General features: G+C 35.4%; 1 protein-coding gene across 6 annotated transcripts in view; it reads right to left on the bottom strand.

Moving 5' to 3' along the window:
* PCDH11X (protocadherin 11 X-linked) overlaps positions 1 to 13,826 on the bottom strand; it is a 799,800-nt gene that overhangs the window by 54,635 nt on the left and 731,339 nt on the right. The gene's annotated exons all lie outside the window — the stretch shown is intronic.

Below are 13,826 nucleotides of genomic sequence, written 5' to 3'. Positions count from 1 at the left end.
GAATGGACTAATTTCTACAAATACACAAACTAGTAAAACTCAGCCAAAAAGAAATAGAAAATCTGAATAGACCATAACAAGTGAAGAGATTGAATCAGCAATCAAAAACCTCCCAATAAAGAAAATCCCAGGACCACATAGCTCCTTTGGTAAATTTCACCAAACTTTTATAGAAGACTTAACACCAGTCCTTCTTAAACTCCTTCAAATAACTGAAGAGGAGGGTTAACTTCCCTACGTATTCTATGAGGCCAGCACAACAAGAAAACTATAGAAAAATACCCCTTATGAACATAAATGCAAAAATCCTCAAAAAAGTACTAGCAAACTGAATTTAACAGCATATTAAAAGGACTGTACACCATGACAATGTAGGATTTATTCTAGGAATTCAGGAATGTTTCAACATAAGGAAATCAAACATTGTAAAAAACTGTTGCAGTCCAGTCATTTCTGACTGATAGTGGCCCTACAGGACAGAGTAGAACTGCCCCACAGGGTTTCCAAGGCTGTGATATTTAAGGAAGCAGATTGCCACATCTTTAACCCACAGAGTGGCTGGTAGCTTGAACCACTGACCTCTTCGTTAGCAGCTGAGTATTAGCCACAGCACCACCAGGGTTCCTTAAACATTGTAATACACTACATTAATAGTTTGAAGAAAATGAAACAAAAACAAAACAAAGCACAATCATCCCAATAAACAAACAAACAAAAAAAAGAATTTGGTGAACTCCAAAACCTGTTCATGATAAAAACACTCATTAATGTAGGAATAGAAGTGAATTTCATCAACATGATAAAGGCCAGATATGAAAAACCCACAGTCAACATCATACTCAATGGTCAAAGACCGAAAGATATTCACCAAAATCAATTTTTGCCACTTTTAAGAACATAGTACTGGAAGTTCTAGCCAGAGAAATTAAGCAAGAAAAATAAATAAAGGAAATCCAAATTGGAAAAGAAGTAAAACTATCCCTATTCACAGATGACATGACTTTACATTACAAAACCCTAAAGAGCACACACACACTCACACATGCACAGCAAAGTTGCAGAACACAAAATCAACACACACACAAATCTGTTGTCTTTCTATATAATAACTGTGAACAATCAGAAAAGAGAATTACGAAAAAATTGTATTACAATAGCATCAACAAGTATAAAATACTTAGGAATAAATTTAAACAGAGTGGTGCATGATCTGTACACTAAAAGCTACAAATCAGTGCTGAAAGAAATTAAAGAAGAGCTAAATAAATGAAAAGACATTTTGTCTTCATGAAGTGGAATATTTAATGTTGTTAAAGTAACGATATTACCCAAAGTGATATACAGATTCAATGCAGTCCTTATCAAAAACCCAATGGTGTATTTTTTTTTTCAGAATTGGAAAGGCGCATCCTAAAATTCATATGGAATTTTAAGAAACCCAGAATAGCCGAAACAATCTTGAAAATGAAAACCAATTTGGAGGACTCACATTTTCCCATTCCAAAGTTACAGTAATAAAAACAGAGTGATACTGGAATAAAGAGAGACATAAAATCAATGGCCTAGAATTGAGGGCCCAGGAAATAAACCCATACATCTGTGGTCAATTTATTTTTCACAAGGACCTACAGTAGGGGAAAGAACAGTCCTTTCAACAAATGGTGCTGGGAAAAACCGGATTATCTGCATTCAAAAGAATGAAGTTGGATCCTTATCTCACACCATATACAAAAACTAACTTACAATAGATCAGAGACCTAAATTTAGGAGCTAAAAATCTAAAACCCATAAAAGAAAATATAGCAGTAAAACTTGACCTTGGATTTACCAACAGTTTTTTAAAATGACACCAAAAATAAAATAAAAAATATATAAATAGGACTTCAATAATTAAAAACTTTTGTGCATCATAAAACACTATCAAGAGAGTGAAAAGACAACCCAAAGAATGGGAGAAAATGTTTGCACATCATACATCTGATAAAGGTTTAATATCCAGTATATATAACAGTCTCAGTATTAATCATCTCAAGGATAGAGTTTACACATTGAACACTAATGATACAGACCAGAGGAGTTGTGGGATGACTTCAAGGACATAGCACATGAAGAACAACAGGTCATTAAAAACAGGAAAGAAAGAAAAGACCAAAATGGATGTCAGAAGAGACTCTGAAATTTGCTCCTGAACATAGAGTAGCTAAATCAAAAGGAAGAAATGATAAAGTAAAAGAGCTAAACAGAAGATTTCAAAGGGGAGCTCAAGAAGACAATGTCAAGTATTATAATGAAAAGTGAAAAGATCTGAAGTTAGAAAATCAAAAGGGAAGAATATCCTTGGCATTTTCAAGCTGAAAGAACTGAAGAAAATATTCAAGTTTTGAGTTGCAATACCAAAGATTTTTATGGCCAAGATATTGAACAAAGCAAGAAGCATCGAAAGAACATGGAAGGGATACAGTCACTGTACTGAAAAGAATTGGTCGACATTCAACCATTTCGGGAGGGACCTTATGAGAAGGAACCAATAGTACAGAAGGAAGAAATTCAAGCTGCACTGAAGGCATTGGCAAAAAAACAAGGCCCTAGGAATTGATGAAATACTAATTGAGGTGTTTCAATGAACAGATGCAACACTGGACGTACTCATTCATCTATGTCAAGAAATTTGGTGAAGACAGGTACCTGGCCAACCAACTGGAAGAGATTCATATTTGTACCCATTCCAAAGAAAGGTGGTCCAATAGAATGCAGGAATTGTCAAACATCATTAATACCACACACAAGTAAAATTTTACTGAAGATCATTGAAAAACAGTTGCAACAGTACATTGACAGATATTCAAACCGGATGCCGAAGAGAACATGGAACAAGGAATATCGTTGCTTATGTCAGATGGATCATGGCTAAAAGCAGAGAAAGCCAGAAAGGTGTTTAACTGTGTTTTATTGACTATGCAACGACATTCAACTGTGTGGGTCATAACAAATTATGGATAACATTGAGAAGAATGAGAATTTCAGAAGACTTCATTGTGCTCATGAGGAATCTGTACTTAGACTAAGAGGCAGATGTTTGAACAGAACAAGGGACTACTGGGTGGTTTACACTCAGTAAAGGTGTGTGTCAGGGTTGTATCCTTTTACCATACTATTCAATCTGTATGCTGAGCAAATAATCAGAGGGGCTGGACTTTATGAAGAAGATCTCAGCATCAGCCTTGGAGGAAGACTCATTAACAACCTGTTTTATGCAGATGAAACAACCTTGCTTGCTGGAAGTGAAGAGGACTTGAATAATTGCTGATGAAGATCAAGGACCGCAGTTTTCAGTACGGATTATGCCTCAACAGAAAGAAAACAAAAATCCTCACAACTGGACCAATAAGCAACATCATGATAAAAGGAGAAAATATTGAAGTTGTAAAATATTTCTTTTTTTCTTGGATCTGCAATCAATGCCTATGGAAGCAGCCGTCAAGAAATCGAACGACACATTGCAACGGGCAAATCTGTTGTGAAAAATCTCTTTAAAAAAATGTTAAAAAGCAAAGATGTCACCTTGAAGACTAAGGTGTGCCTGACCCCAAGCCATGGTGTTCTCATTGGCTTCATATGTGTGTGAAAGTTGGGCAATGAATTAGGAGGGCCAAAGAAGAATCAATGCCTTCTAATTATGATGTTGACGAAGAATATCAAATATACCATGGACTGCCAGAAGAAGGAACAAATCTGTCTTGGAAAAAGTACAGCCAGAATTCTCCTTAAAAGCAGGGATGGCAAGACTACATCTCACATACTTTGGACATGTTATCAGGAGGGATCAGTCCCTGGAGAAGGACATCATGCTTGGTAAACCAGAGGGTCAGCGAAAAAGAGGAAGACCTTCATCAAGATGGATTGACAGAGTGGCTGCAATAATAAGTTTAAGCATAGCAATGATTGTGAGGATGGCCCAGGACGAGGCAGTGTTTCGTTCTGTTGAACAAAGGGTTGCTATGAATCAGAACTGACTCGACAGCACCGAACAACAACAGGGATGAAACTCAGCCTTCTGTAGAAAGAATAGTATACTCCCGAGTGACCCTCTGAGATAAGATGTTTCGATTACATGGGAGGGAACTGTAGCAGACAAATGTCAACAAAAGTTATTGAAGTGGTAGGAGCCTCATAGCTTAAACAACCTGGCACGTAGGTGCCCTTGTGACCCTATGTGAACTTTATTTCTGGCGGGCACATTCTCACACACTGGAGCTGTTATCAATTTCATTTAGTGCCCGCCAGTTCCTTTCCACTGTGACACTCACTTTTCCTTGTGTCCTGTCTGCTTGGCATCTATGGGTCTTTGCTTTGGACAACTGGTGCCCCTGTTTAGTTGATGCTCTAAGCACGTGCTTACCTTGCTTATTGGGTAATCTGTCCCTGGCAGCACTAGATAACTAAGATAATACTAGTAGGGTGGTTTCTAAATCTAATTGCTTCTGAGTTATAAAAAGAGCATGCTAGACACAGCGACAGCCACCCAAGAGGGAAGACAGATGCCATGTGAGGATTGTGAGGACTGTCAAGGAACCAAGGAATTCCCTGGTTACCTACAAGAAAGGAATCAACACAGTCTTTTAGTTTCCAGTACTGTGGGAAAATAAATTTCTCTTCTTTAAAGCACCTCACTTGTGGTACTTCTCTTACAGCAGCACTTGTTTTTGCTGTTAGTTGCCCACCAGTCAATTCCAACTCGTAGTGACCCCATGTGCATAGAGTAGAGCAGCTCCGTATAGTTTTTAAGGTTGTGACCTTTGGGAAGCAGATCGCCAGGCCAATATTTTGGCTAGCAATCCAGCACGTAACACTTTGTGCTACCCAGGGAGTCCTAGGTAACTAAAACAGTCTCTCTTTTTATAATATGTCATGCAGAAAGGATTAGGTTCAGAACCAACCCTACTCTGTTATGACCCATCAACATAACAAAAGAAAATCCCTATTTCCGAACAGGGTCATATTTATAGGTATAGGGTTCAGGACATCAACATAACTTTTTGGGAGACACAATTCAACCCAGGACTCTTATTTATTATGCTTATTGTTTGTTGTCTCTCTCTCACCACTAAAATATTAATTCAAAGATAGCAGATTTTTTTTTTTTTCTATTTTGCCCTCTGATACATCCCAACCACCTACAAAATGGCTGGGTCATAAAAGGCATTCAGTAAATATTACTAAAAGAACTTCTGTTATGCATTTAAATTATGTAATACATCACAGGCATTTTTATAATTTACTATTATTTACTTTTTACCTATCCCTATCAAAGCCACTTCATTTGTATTCTTTTTGTGTGTGTGTGCTTTAGTAAAAGTTTATAGCTCAAGTTAATTTCTCATTCAAAAACTTATACACATATCATTTTGTGACATTGGTTGCAGTTCCCACAATGTGACAGCATGCTCCCCATTTCCACCCCAGGTTAGTTTGTCCGGTTCCTGTCCCTTCGTGCCTTCTCAGCCTGATTTTGGACAGGAGCTGCCCATTTGGCCATGTATATTTAATTGAACTAAGAAGCATGCTCCTTACGTGTGTTATTTTTAGTTTTATGACCAACCAAACCAAACCCACTACCATCGAGTTGATTCTGACTCATAGCGACCCTATAGGACAGAGTAGCACTGCCCTATAGAGTTTCCAAGGAGCGTCTGGTGGATTTGAACTGCCGACCTCTTGGTTAGCAGCTGTAGCACTTAACCACTATGAAACCAGGGTTTCCTTTAGTTTTATAGGCCTGTCTAATCTTAGTCTGAAAAGTGGGCTTCAGGAATGGTTTCAGTTCTTGGTTAGCAGAGTGTCCGGGGGCCATAGTTTTGGGGGTTCCTCCAGTCTCTGTCAGACCAGTAAGTCTGGTCTTTTTATGTGAATTTGAATTCTGTTCTACATTTTTCTCCTCTGTGCAGGACCCTCTGTTGTGATCCCTGTCAGGGTGGTAGTCGGTGGCAGCCAGGCATCACCTAGTTCTTCTGGTCTTAGGCTGATGGAGTCTCTGGTCCTTTAGTCCTTTGGGTGCGTATTTTCCTTGCATGTTTGCTCCAGGTGGGATGGGGCCAATAGATGTATCTTAGCTGTTTTCTGGAAGGCTTTTAAGACCCCAGCCACCACTCACCAATGTGGGATGTAGAACATTTTTTTAATAAACTTTTGTTTTGCAAATTGACCTAGATGTTCCCCGAGACTATGGTCCTCAGGCCTCAGGCCCAGCTACTCAGTCCCTCAAAGTGTTTTGATGTGTCTAGGAATCTTCTATACTTTTGCTTTGATGCTGTCGTGCTGACTTCCCTTATATTGTGTGTTGTCCTTCCCTTCACCAAAGTTGACACTTGTCTACTATCTGATTAGTGAATACCCATCTCCCTCCCTCTCTACCCTCGTAATCATCAAAGAATGCTTTTTTCTGTGTGTAAGCCTTTTCTTGAGCTCTTATAATAGTGGTCTCATACAATATTTGTCCTTTTGTGACTGACTTATTGCATTCAGCATAATGCCCTCCAGATTCATCCATGTTGTGAAATGTTTCTCAGATTCATCACTGTTCTTTATCGTTGCACAGTATTCCGTCTTTTGTATTCTATCTTGACTATGACATCATTTTAAAAGCTTCCAACTAACCTGTTCTTTCTGTTCTAATCAGTTCTTAATATTTAGAATTTTAGAAAAATAATGAAGAAATCTAAATTTTCCCTTGCTAAATACAGTACTGTCCAACTTATCCCTAAGTCCCCTGTCATCTTAAACATCACGACATCCAAATGCGAACATTGTATGTTGTCCCACTGGAAAATAATCAATATATCTTTTTCTTTTTTTTTCCTATCTCCTGATTTATTCTTCTTAATTCGACTAAACACATCTTGTCTTTACTCTCTGCTCTCATGTATGCTAAAGTGCACTGTAGATTTAGTTGATGATAATATAGTGTGGTGTTTGTAAGTATATTTTATTTAGTAAAGATAGTTTTCTTTAAAAACTGGGAAAAAGCTAGATCTACTCCTAGTATTTGAATAATAAGGATCCCATTAAATCACTAATTTCTTAAAAAGAAAGCTGTAATTGATATTTAGATTAATTCCATAATCTCTACCTTCAAAGAACTTCTTATTAATGTCTTTCTTTCCCTTCTGTTGCCCACTTGGGAGAATGAACACTATATTAATCAACAGCAAATCTTTATAAACATCAGTTAAATAATGGAAACTGAAATATAAAGAGGTAGAACAGATACTCTCAAGATACCACAGGTTCTAGCAGAATTAAAATATATTTCTGTTGGCACATCTCCCTGTCTTAAAATCCATATACTAGAAATTACTTTCCCCATTGCCTACTTTGTCCCTGTAGTATGTTAGGGTGATTACTGAGGTGCCACTGAGGTATCATTTCATGCATTGCAGATACATTACTGTAGTGCAACATAAAATCTCATTTATCCATAAAACACCAATGAAAAATAGGTATTATATTATCCACGTTAGTAAAATTAATGAAGTCAAAGATCTTTTCATTTCCAGTCCCTCAGGCACAGGCACACTGTTAGGCCATAATCTTTCATGATTTTCTCTCTGAAAAAGATAATTGACTTTGTTTTAATTTCATTTTTTGACAATATAAAGTCTCTCTCTAAACTCAGAAAAGCTCAGAGCTAAGGAAGATTGAATAAATGGGTCAGTTGTTTAATATTAATTTTTTCATGTTAAGTTCTCTGGTATATCAAATATTGTCAAAATTAGATTTGCTCAATCTTAGTATAAATATTTACCTGATTGTTTAATATATGCCAAATTTTCATAAAATTGTGTTAAGCAAATTTTCGGAGCATGATATATAATATGCTAGTAGCAGATAAGATGGCTTAAGCAAATATTACATAGGATTATGTTTATGAATTAAATAAGTAGATTCACTAAGGGAATGCACAAGGAGTTTAGGTCTTCAGAAACAGCAAATTTCAGTCATTGATTTCTAATACAGAAAATTACATTCACTTATGCAGGAAATTAATTTGACATCTGAAATTAAAAAAAAATTGAAACACTGACGTTCTGCTTAAAAAGTGGTAACTTTGGCATTGTCGATAAGGTTTATGGATGTCTTACCCTTTGTTCTTGATACTCTGGGGATAAAGTTCTATTTACAGAGCTAATTTTAATTTAAGACATTAAGTTTAAAGTCTTTCTTGTTCTAAAACCTGAGAAGAAACCTCAGAGGGAGTTTAATTAAGACTGTGTGTGTACACGCGTACACTTTTAAATTGACACTTTACTCCCACTAAATTGATTTTTTTTCTCAAGAAAGCCATTCCATTTCTAGTGTTTTTCTCACATGTTGGAGTGCCACAGAAGTGTTTCTCCCAACATAAGGAAAATAGTTTAGGGAATAATGCATTAGCTTTAGAATTAAAAAAGAAAAATCTATACCTATGTTTGCCACCAGTGTACTTTAAAAAAAGACTCACTGAAATTGTCTTCATTTATATTACTTTTCACCCATGAAAGGAGAATGTAAAATGCTTGACTTGGAGTTTTGAGTTTTGATGACACTATGAATAATATAATTGTTTCTGTGGTAATCAGTTGTCAAGAGGGATGAAAAAAATAACTTGTGCTAAAAATGGTTGATTCAGATATTCGCGGCCTAAGGGATATTATGATGGCACTGGGTGTTTTGGGTTAAGGGATATCATATCCTATCTTTTGAGAATTTGTGACTGAGGCCTCTCTTGTACAGCTTTTCAATTCTGCAATCTTATTCTTGAATCACAAAAACCATTTTGAAGCATTACTGTGATTTATGTATTGATAGGCCATAACCCAACTAAACTAACCCATTGCCGTCGGGTCAATTCCGACTCATAGTGACCCTATAGACAGAGTAGAATCGACCCATAGAGTTTCCAAGGAGCGTCTGGCAGATTTGAACTGCCGACCCTTTGGTTAGCAGCCATAGCACTTAGCCACTACGCCACCTGGGTTTCCTGATAGGCCATAGGATCTCTCAAAGGGCCATGACAAAGGATTAGGAAAATGCTAAACATTCTGGTAGCATTTATAGCACCACACTGGGGATTTCTCCTGTTTGACAGCTATAGGGTAGATGGACCTATCATAGGAGAAAGACTTAACATTCTTTATAATTAGTACACCAACAACAAAGGATGACTATGTTAGTGGGGGTAGATGTTCTTCCCTACCTTTCTCAAGAAGCTTGGGATTCATAAACATCTCAAGTAAAATAGACTCAGACTGAGATTGCAAAAGAGTTAATATTCAAATGGTTTTGAATCTTGTTAGGAAAAAGTTCTTCTACTCCACTGAAAGATAAAAACTATCTTATTGTTTTTTGCCATCAGGTCAGCTCTGACTATTGGGAGGATGAGATGCACCTTGAATTTTGGATTCAAGAAATAATAAAGGAAACAAAATAAATACTAATCTTTTTTAAAAGTTTTTTTTCTTTTTTGCTTCGTTGAGGATCATCTAAATTGAAAGCTAATTTTCAAGTTCAAGGGTATTTTCATTTTTTTGTTTGATCATGTAGAAGTTGGTGCCAGAGTATTTCAAATTGTGTTTTAATATCCTTCAGCCTATCGCATATTTTTATTTCCAAAAACTTGGTTTCAAAAAAAAAAAGAGGTTAGTACTCTCTAAAGAATGGTGTGTTATAGAGAAATCCTTTGAGCATGTGTTTCCAATAAATCCTTATATGAAGTAATCTTCAGTTATTATTTCTACCAAACATAGTGAAAACTGTCATGAATGATAGGCGCCATTATTGACTTAAGGCCAAATTTCTATTTTCATTTCCAAACATAATAGAACACAGAACCTGTATTTATTTTTACATTTTAAAGAAGTGTCTGTCTGTGTTAGTGTTCATACTTTAGGAAATGTTGATCTCAGTTCATAGGTCTTTGAGTCACCTAATTCTTTCTTCTTAATGCAGGCACTGAAACTCAGAGAAGGATTGTGTGATCTTTTCTTGAGTACTTATATCTAATTAGTCACAATTTTAATTTTGTTAATCCTCTCTACACTCACTTTCAACTCCATCCCAATACTACTCTAGGCAAGAGCATAGACTAACAATTGCTCTTGTAGTTAATCTTTATTATCCCAGTATAAGGGCTGTAATGCATTACTAAGATCCGTGAACACAAATAAATAACAGAGAAATAAAAACCTGGAAAGCTCTAGGAGTGGTAATGGCACTAAAACATACAGATTCAGTGGGCTGTGATTAGCATTTCACTGAAAGGTATCACAGCCTAGTTCTGCTGTTAGAACAACATTTGCAGCCATGGAATAAATCTAAATTAACATGGACACTGTGACTAATGCATCTAGCATGAATAGCCCATCCAGAAACAAGCAATGGTGTTTTGCTTGTTACATCAACACAGACTGCACAATAATCTTTGCCTAGGTCGCTATGAGTCGGAATCGACTTGACGGCACTTGGTTGTTTGGTTTTTATTCTGTAAACATCAATCTAACTGTATTCTTTTCTTCTGATTTCCTTTTAAAATAATTGTTCATCCTACAAACCCATAAAAAGAACATATTTGAAGTACAGTGCTTCGGGAAAAAGTGATGCATTAAAAATTTTTACCCTTTTGTTCATCCAATAGTCTGTCTAATGTCAGGCTGTTTTATTAATGTATGTTGAGCTGATAATCATTTCATGCAATGATTCCCTCTGCAACCTTTATCGGTCTTGTACTAACCTTTCACCAATTAATAACGTAGGAAATTCTAGGGTTTAAATTGGACATAATTTCTAGATCTCAATGCTGATATTCTCATTTTATCATCAGAGTCACAGCTCACATTTCTAGATAGTGAGTCTAAGAATAAAGACAACTGAATAGTCTCCTTTTTAATCCACAAAGGTTTTGTACAAACATTACCTCTTCTTTTCTCAGAGATTTTGACATAACAATTAAAATTCTCATTACAAAATAGAGAGATACAGTCCTTTTAGGGTTAGATAGAAATGAATTAAGCTGGAATTTTGCTAGGGATTACTATCACAACCTACCACAACCTAGGACTCAATAAATATTTGTGGATTATGTATGTGTACTTTTATTATCTTAAAAGAAAATTTCTCTTTAGTGTTACTGGATGTATTATTTGACTTTCTTTTCTCAGAAAATTAATTCAATTCATTTAATCAACCAGAGACCTGCCTTCACAGCTGGTCCCACAGTTATCAATCTCATTCTGTTTTTAATTAGTAACTAAGGCTAGGAGAGAGTTAGAGGTAGTGCTCACACTCTCCTTACACTTCAGTCTCTTCATTCTAGAATAAAAGGTCTCTCTGGAATATCTGTCATATCATGTCCCATTTCATTTGCTAATTCATTTTTTCATTTGTTTCTGATAAATCAAAAATTTGTTTTTAAATATGCTTGACATTGCTGATGAAAGGAAGGAACCTAGTTCTACAAGTAAAATACAATTCAGATATTTGGGTTAAAAAATTCACTTGAGTCTTGAAAGAATGAATGAATACCCTTGGCAAGGAAGAGTCAATTAGATAATTTCTTATGGGCAGAATTATTAAATAGATGGATATTTTATATATTTGTGTGTTTTATTTTTAAGTTTAGGGTCTGATAATATTTTTAAGTGAATTAATTATAGGGCTAATTTTCCAGCCTAAATAAGTAAAATAATCAATTTGTCAAAGTTTCCAACACTTTAAAATATGTTATAATCTTTTTAAAGATTATATAAGATGATATATATGAGAATAACTCCATGTGCAATTTAAAAAGATAGAATGTGTTTATTCTTTAGTGATTTCAAACATCCTTTATGGAATATCGTACTCTCATAATACTTTTAAATGGAGACAGCAATTTTGTTTTTATCTATTGCATTAGTTTTTAAACTGATATCTTCATTTATGCCTGTGATCTGCCAGAGGTATTCCTATAATTTATGACAGAAATAGTTCATTCTTTTTTTCTGTCTAATCATATACAAAATGAAACTCCATTCCAAGCTTTACACTCATCTAAGACGTAACATCCGTAATTACACTGCTTGTTTAGTTAAATGTAGAAAGATTTCAATAATAACATTGTAAATATTTAGAAATTGTGCATGTGCCACAAATTAAAGCAAGAAAGTTCAAGTTTTACTAGGAGAATAAAATCATCTGACTCTCCAAATACTTGGAATCTAAAAATACACGTTCATTGGCTCTCACTCGGGCTAAAAATGTACTTAAATAAAACTTACCCTATGACTTCAAGATTTGCCATAAAAATATCTTTCTATCACTGATTTCAAGGCATAAAAGCTCTCATTTTCAGGAAATGCAAGGTTTTGTTTTAAAGTGAGATGGTATATTTTTATGAAGTATAACAAAGGAGCCCTGGTGGCACAGTGGTTAAGAGCTCAGCTGCTAACTAAATGGACTCAATGGCAAGGTTTTTTTTTTTTTTTTTTTTTTCGGGTTTATAACAAAGAAAAGTAGACCAAAACAATGACTCCTTCATATAAACTCGAGCTGTTAAGCAAGCAAGTGGAGCATAGCTCATTAAAAAAAAAAATCATCTAAAGTCTCAGTTTCCTGGAAGAATTTATAGATTCCTTGTTTTCCTCACTTGGCTTCCACCACCGTCAGTCTTCAATAAGCTGTTAATGATCATAGAACTGGGACTTTAAATCAAATGTTGCAGGTGTTAAAAGAAGAAAGGAAGGATATGCTAAAGTCAATCTGCAAGGACATAAACCTTTTGTGATGAATTAAGAAGGACTTTTATTTCAAGGACAGGTACTCCCTTCAAAGTTCAGAGCATGACATATTGTATTCTGACACTTGAGAAATATTTGGCTATCGGCGACAGTGGGGAATCTGCAGCCCAAGTACTGAGTTCCATTTCTTAATCTTGTATACCAATTAATTCTTAGGTCACTTCATAGCACTCTCTGTTTTATCTTCTCATTTTAAAAAATACAACAAATAATTTGGAAAAGACCCAATGGATGAATTCTATGCTCTGGCTAAAGTTGTATTATCATTGTAATATTTTCCTTTTAAGTAGTTATCAAGGAAAAGCTAAGAGATTGGCTTTAAGACAGGTTAGCATCATTATGATGTTTTTAAGGAAAGGTTTACAGAGAGAGTATTAACTTTATAATAAGTAGCTGTGTACCTGATTTGCCAAGAACTGATAAGGTCATGACTCCATGGAAAAAAAATAAACTTATCTGGTCAATTTTATGCAGTATCATTTTCATGAATCATTTGAATTACTTTGATCTTTTTCCTGACTTCATGCTCCTGTCTATAAAGGAAAACAAGAGGAAGAATCTTGCCAGGTTGAAAAAGAAAACATAATTTAGGAAGAAAAAGTTAGCATTTATTAGAAAAAAAAAGATAATTCTAAATTGCTAATAAAGATGATAATGTTAATCATAACATCACATAAAAACTAAGTTAAAATTCATTTTTGTGGGTTGATTGATGCCATGTACTAGTTTATGAATATTTTACACAGTTTCCATTTAAGGACTCTTCTGGTACTATTTTATATTAACTGAGTAAGGAAAAGCTTCACAGGGTTGATTCCTGCTGTTGGATTTACTTTTTTTGGTAGCGTGTGGGTCAATTAGCAAAATTCATGGAGTTCCTCATAGCAGAAAAACAAGGTCTTGGTTACAGACCCAAGCACAAACCCTGAACTGAACTTTAGGTACTACCATACACACGCGTCTGTAAAGATGACACTCTCTGACCTCACTATCCTGCTTTTAAGTTAACTTTAGTCA

Source organism: Loxodonta africana, chromosome X (assembly GCF_030014295.1).
Source record: "Loxodonta africana isolate mLoxAfr1 chromosome X, mLoxAfr1.hap2, whole genome shotgun sequence".
Taxonomy (NCBI): Eukaryota; Metazoa; Chordata; class Mammalia; order Proboscidea; family Elephantidae; genus Loxodonta; species Loxodonta africana.
The sequence above is the reverse complement of the archived record's forward strand: the minus strand, read 5'-3'. Positions and strand labels throughout refer to the sequence as shown.